The sequence below is a fragment of the Macrobrachium rosenbergii genome, chromosome 1 (genome assembly GCF_040412425.1).
Source record: "Macrobrachium rosenbergii isolate ZJJX-2024 chromosome 1, ASM4041242v1, whole genome shotgun sequence".
Classification (NCBI taxonomy): Eukaryota; Metazoa; Arthropoda; class Malacostraca; order Decapoda; family Palaemonidae; genus Macrobrachium; species Macrobrachium rosenbergii.
In genome coordinates, this window is record NC_089741.1 from 59,257,768 (window position 1) to 59,265,381 (window position 7,614).

General features: G+C 33.1%; 1 long non-coding RNA gene across 1 annotated transcript in view; it reads left to right on the top strand.

The window, feature by feature from the left end:
- The window catches only part of LOC136838858 (uncharacterized), a 64,769-nt gene extending 59,243 nt beyond the window's left edge, over positions 1 to 5,526 (top strand). The window contains exon 3 of the long non-coding RNA XR_010853145.1: positions 5,374 to 5,526. This is a non-coding gene — a long non-coding RNA (uncharacterized lncRNA). The remainder of the gene's footprint in view (positions 1 to 5,373) is intronic.
- Positions 5,527 to 7,614: the final 2,088 nt, after the last annotated feature.

Sequence of the window (7,614 nt, forward strand, 5' to 3'; positions counted from 1 at the left end):
AAGAAGTCAGTTTTCACATCCACGTTTTTAAAATCATAATTTATATGTAGCCGAGTACATTAATGATGAAAGACATGATTAGGAATGTAGGCAAGAAACTGAAATATCCTTACCCTCTACTAGACAGTGCATGAAAGTGGCAAAAAAGACATTTTATGATAACAAAAAATAAACTTATAATGCTATGTGATAATTTCAAAGATATTCAGTATCTACTTAAGAATTTTGGAGTTAATGTAGCATTTAAGAGCAGTGAAACAGTTAAACATGTACATATAAAGAACTTGCCCAGCAATACTAAAGGATGTGTATGACTCATTTCATGTGAGTTTTGTCATAACATTTAGATTGGTCAAACTGGAAAGAAGAATAGAACAGCATAAAGGAGGTGTAAGAAATGCACAGGTGAACAGTGGAATTTTTGTACATGTTACATGCCCTCAACTGGGTAGGAGCAAAAAAGAGTTTATTCTAATAAAGCACTGGAAAGAAAAATTGTTGAGTCCAGTTTTTCTTTAAAGAAAGTTTCTCAGAGAAAAATGAAACATCAGTCTAGACTTACAAACTTAATCCATGAATTTAAAATAAATGTGCAAGAAGTCTGAATCTTCAGGAAGAGAGATGAAAAATGGGAGGCAACATTTATCAGGTGCAGTCACTTGGTTTCCAGACATCTGCATGTCTGTATGCACTTCTCATAGCTTTATATATGTTGAATCTATACCACTTTGTCCCAGTCCTCTGAAGATGACTTGGCAATAAATCCAACCTGGTCAGTATTTACAACTGTGTTTCATTTCTTCCAGATCGTTTTTTATATATATATATATATATATATATATATATATATATATTATATATATATATATATATATACACACATATATATATTGTCAGGTTCGGTCGTTTCTTTCTGGGAATGATGTTGTTAAGGTAATTTCCTGTTTCTCCTTCCTCCAGTGTCTTCGTCAGATTGGAGTTTTAGTCTGTCACGGTGTGAGTGACAGTGCAGTCGGGATTTTGGGTGGCAGACAGATTGGTTTCTTGGTGACACTCAGCCAAGAAAGCAGCAGCAGCATGTTTTGATAGAGCAGTGGGGGAGTCACTGTTTGGTAGCAGGGTTATGAACCTGTTTACTTCGGCGGGAAGATGAGGTCCTCTACGTGTGTGATTTGACTGAGTAGCAGCGGAGGATATTGCGACGGAAAGACTGTCTCGGCAGTCGGCGAGAGTCCATCTGTGCTGAGGATGCGTTCCTGTTTGACAGCTAATTGCTTGTGTTCCATGAATCACAGATTACGTCTATGGTTATCCTGGTTGGCGGTAAAAGACTGCCTCGACAATTCTTGAATTTGCTTTTGTTTTATGCTGCTTGGTGATATCACCATTATTGTTTTGCTGCCTATCTTGAGTTTATTTCATTAAACATGTTGATTGTCTATTTCATTATTATTCATTGGTGTAGAAACAGAGTTTAAACTTTTCAGGCTGGCGCCTTGGCTTCCAGATGATTCCCTAGCGCCTCCATACTGATACACACACGCGGTATTATTATTTTTTTGAGGCGGGGACGGTTTGCTTCAAATTAAGCAACAATAAACTCGAAGATGTATTTTACACAACAATACCAATTTAGTAAACTTGGTTGCTTCACAATTACTGTTAATGGGATGGGTGTGCTTAGGCGCGGGGACCTCGGTTTCTCCACATCAGGCTGAACTCACTAAGAAGTCGAGATCCCCACGTTCGGTAATTTTAAGTCTGTTTTTTCTTTTTTTTTTTTTGCTCCATTGCTTAAAAATTAAATGCTCTTAATGCCACTTGTCGCCCCCAACCACCCCCCTTTGCCTCACCGCCCCGAATCAACCACCGCCCCAAGGGGCGGTACTGCCCACTTTGGGAACCACTGTGTAGGAGCATGTATGACTCTGGAAATTTGTTGTTACATGTATTTTGAATTTGATGTTCTTGATTTTTATAGCTGCTGTTAAGCATTACTTTGTATTTATAAATGTTTTATTTTCTGTTTGACTACTGTAAATTATTTAATAGTCATTTTGTTTGTGCTTAAATGTTACTTGTTAATGATCATTTATTGTCTCTTTGCCACCTAAAGCCTGGACTCAGTTGTAACATGCAAATTTGAATGTAATAGGGTGGCTAAAGTATTTTTGGCATTAATTTTACCCTCCTCTGGTTTGTCCCCTGGTCCTCAGCCAGCTTCCAGTCCCACATGAGTAATTTTGTGTATTAGAACCCTAGAACCAAAAGTGGTTCATAAATTAATATATATATATATATATATATATATATATATATATATATATATATATATATATATATATATATATATATATATATATATATACTCTATATTCTATAAATAAATATATATATTATATAGATATTATATATTATATATATATTATATATATATATATATATATATATATATATATATATATATATATATATATATATATATCTTGGTTTTAACATGTTTTCCCATTTATATATATATATATATATATATATATATATATATATATATATATATATATATATATATATATATATAATATTGTATGCATATATACTGCATATATATTATTACATGGGTCATTCGGCTAATGAGTTCAATGGTTAGTTAATTGGATTTATATTGCCTTGCTTTTTACGGAAGATCCACGTAATTCTGTCAATTAAGGCTAAAATTAACTCTAAAGGACAGATGTTGAATGGATCAGGTCGCCAGTTAACACTAGTTAACAAAGAATAGATGTTTATTCATAACCACATGAATGAATTCGGCAAACTTACTGGAACACTTAGTTTCAACAAAAATACAGTAAAATTAAATGGATTATTTTCAGGAGCTAACAGCAGCTCAGAATATTATTCCTACTTAGGACAAGCCTCAATGCTACCTAGAAATGAACGCAGCAGATTTACGTGCCTCTCAGACGCTTTATCAGGCATTTACTGCAAGGTTGAATTGAGACTTCTTGGTACTGTTGATGCAGAATCTTCTCCAAGGAAGAGGATTTTGTGCAGGCCCAAAGTGTACACAATTACGGAAAAAAAAACATATCCAGATAACAATCTTTGCATTACAGAAAACTTTCACTTGTCATTACTTAATCACAAGGGGATGATTCTTATGTCAAGAATACTGTAATACTTTTAACACCATGGAGGATAAGTTATGTGACTTCACTAGGCAACAATAATTGTACTTAAATAGATGACTTCATAAATGGGATACATTTTACTATGATTTCTTAGTCAGTGATTTTAAGAGAAAAAATTGAAGAAAATGGAGTTTCAATCGAAGGAAAGAGAACTTGGGAGTAATTGTCTTATCAGACCTAAATTTAGGTTAGCTCCGCGGTAATCAGATTTACATAGATTCCTTGGCCTGTTGGAATAACAATTTTCTCCTTCGTTTTGAACAAAGGAGGGAAAACAAATGAGTACTTGAAGGAGAACACGGACACGTCCCAGCTTAATGGCAGCTGAGTGTAGAGTCTCCTGACGCCAGGGCAGCTTCTTGCTGTTTGCTTGAAAACTCCTCCTACCAAGGGTCTGATCTGAAATAACAATAGTCTCACCAGTACATAGGTTAGAGGAAATTGGGTTTTAAGAACATTATAACTAAGGTCTGGCCTAGCAAAACTTTATCCCTTTATGACTAAACTAAAAGTCTCACCCGATGGCGAATTTAATTTGAAAACACTGCTTCCCACTCGCCTTTTCTCATGCAAGAAATCTATATTCTTCCAAGCTTTAACTAGAGAATTAATTCTCTTCTACTAAGAGGCAAGAAAGAGAAGTCGAACAGTAAATATTTATAATATATATATATATGTATGTATTATATATATACAGTAATTATATATATTGTATATATGATTATATCACACATTACCACAAGTAAAAAAAATTTTTTACCTGTATTGTGTGTGATAAATGAATCACACCAAAGTGATTATAATCATGCAAATTATACAGTAAACCCCCCACGTGTTCGCATGAGGGATGTGTGTACTGCACTCATAAATAGCTAAAATCCACAAAATACTTAAACCCTGTATAAACACTTTAGAACTGCCTATTTTGAGGCTAAACACAAGAAAAGCCCTCTAAAAATGCTTATACACAATTTAACAGTTTTATACAAAGTGCATTTAGTCATGAAAGTGATATGAGAATACGGTAATTAGTGAATATTTCTCAGTGAAAAATGCCGTGAATGGGTGAATTTTCCACGAATAATGGGTAGATATGTTCCACAGAGAAATCCGCGAATACGAGAGTCCGCGAATCGTGAGAACACGAATACGGGGGTTTACTGTATATATATATAATTATATTATAAAGACGTCAAACGTCTCTTCCTTTCCCATCAATTACGATCATGTATCGCATCTGTCAACACCGCGAGAATCTTATGTATATATTTGTGTGTAGAATTTCTGGCCTTTTTGCCAATATATATTTTATCACTGTATGTACATTATGTCTCTTATTGCTATTTGAGTGACTGTTAACAAACACAAATTGCTCTCACTAAGCCTACGGGTCACAAATCGAAGGTTGGGCACTTAGTTTCTGTCTGCATGCTACTATGTACACTCCAGGTAAATAAATTGAGTCAGTGCAGTTTGTCTCTTTGACTCACAATATATATATATATATATATATACATATATATATATATATATATATATATATATATATATATATATATATATATATATATATATATATATATTTATATATATATATAATATATATATATATATATATATATATATATATATATATATATATATATATATATATATATATATATATATATATATATATATATATATATATATATATATATATATATATATATATACTGTATGTATATATGGGAGTCCTCATTTACATTCGAGGTTATGACGTTTTCAAATATATTCATCGAAATTGTTTCCGGGTTCGACACATGTTTTTAAGTTATGAGCGCTTGCAACGCCGATCCGATGGAAGAAGTATGGCTACTAAAGCGGACAGGACAATCAAAATTTGAATTTTTTTTTTTAAAACTCAATAAACATGCAGTTTACATCATTTTCAGTACACCCAAAGCATTAAAAGTAAGGTTTTCTTAGGATTTTTGACGATTTTCGACAATTTTTCGGCTTACGACGCAGCGTAGGAACAGAACCCCCGTCGTAAACCGGGGACTGCCTATATATATATATATATATGTGTGTGTGTGTGTGTGTGTATGTATATATATATATAATGTATATATGTATATGTATATATATGTATGATTATTATCACTTTTTTATGTGACTGATTTATCACACATTACCACAGGTGAAAAATAAGAGACGGGGTGTAGGTCCTGACCGGTTTCGACTTTATTTCCAAGCCATTGATGAAGGATAGATACAGAATATAAGAAGTCACAAATATATATACTACAGGAACAGTACTGACGAACATACACAACCATTAGAGACTACGTATCCACCCACTGGCCAGTGTCAAGGTAGGAGTGGCCTTCAAAACTCATTTGGCTAAAAATCACAATATACTCTCAGGGGACAATACTGATAAACATACCTTAGGCGACCTCAGATCCACACCTGACAGGTGTCAGGGAGGTGGAGTTTGGAAACACATTAGCACTACTGCTCCTGTACTGTGTTTATAAATATGATAATCCTATATTCATACATATCTACTGCCTGCCTTAAAATTTAAACAGTTTACAAATTTCTTTTGATATTAAAGGATCAAGTTTATACATCCCTTGGCTTATATTCATATTATGGCTGAAATTTTTTATAGCTTTAGACTAAATGATATTCCTTCCAGTGCATTATTAGAATATACAATCCTTTTGCCCCATCCCAGTTGATAGCATGATTGTTCTTCACTAACATGTACAAAAATACCACTGTTCCCTTGTACATATTCACACATTTTATGTTGTTAAATTCCTTTTTTCCAGTGCTTTCCTCAGTTTGGCCAATATAAAAGTTGTCTCAAGACTTAGTATGAATTATATACACACCCTTTAGTATTGTCAGGAGTTCTTGGTAAGTACATTTTCATTGTTTTATTGTTCTTAAATGCGACATTAATACCAAAATTCTTAAGAAGATAGAGGATATCTTTCATATTATTATTATAAGGTGGCAAACAAATTTTTTTAAGTGTTGTAAGGTTCCTTTGGCTTGATATAGCCTTTTTTGCCATTTCAAGTGCACTGTTTAATACACTACAGATATATCAACTACTTGCCTGCATTCCTAATTCATCTATTTCCCATCAAATAAATTCAGGCTACATACCCGTACGTTTTAAACATAGATGAAAACACTAATTTTTTTAAACTTTATTGCTTGTCCAAAAATAGAAATGAACATAGGAAGAATATTGAGTGGGTTTTCATACACACTATATTGAAACCACTACTATTTCTTCGTATGAGTACACCTGTGTTAAGGGCAAGCAGCCATCATTTTCCATTTCCATAGTAAATTTAATTGATGGTATTAATTGATTCAACTTGGCAAAAAAGTTATTTACATCTTGGTTCCCTGGCCATACACAAATTATGTCATCAACATACCTAAACCATGTTACACTGCGTGGGAGTATGTTGCTTAATATTTTCTTTTCAAAAAATTCCATATATAAGGTACTTCACACTGGGGATAGAGGGTTTCCCATTTCCATTGCCATACCAAAACTTGATCCTTTAATATCAAAAGAAATTTCTAAATTGTTTAAATTTTAAGGCAGGCAGTAGAAATGTATGAATATAGGATTATCATATTTGTAAACAGTACAGGAGCAGTAGTGCTAATGCGTTTCCAAACTCCACCTCCCTGACACCTGTCAGATGTGGATCTGAGGTCGCCTAAGGTATGTTTATCAGTATTGTCCCCTGAAAGTATATTGTGATTTTTAGCCAAATGAGTTTTGAAGGCCACTCCTACCTTGACACTGGCCGGTGGGTGGATATGTAGTCTCTAATGATTGTGTATGTTCGTCAGTACTGTTCCTGTAGTATTTATATTTGTGACTTCTTATACTCTGTATCAGTCCTTCGTCAATGGCTTAGAAGTAAAGTTGAAACCGGTCAGGACCTTATATTTCACCCATGATAATGTGTGATATATATATATATATATATATATATATATATATATATATATATATATATATATATTGTGTATATATATATTATATATGTGTGTATATATATATATATATATATATATATATATATATATATATATATATATATATATATATATATATAAGGGATTTTGACAAAGGAAAAATCTATTTCTGAGGAAAGACTTGTGTCACCCAGTGAAATTGGTTCCAATTAGCACATTTCTAGGTTTAAGACTGCTATATATACCAGAGAAAAAAGCTATATAGGATGCTGGAGTTACTACCTCCAGTTTGAACATCTCATACAGATGTCGGTATATACCGGGGGTGAGCTATTACGCTTCCTAGAAATGTGCTAATTGGAACCAATTTCACTGGCTGACACAGGTCGACCCAGAAATATATATATATACTTGCCTCTAC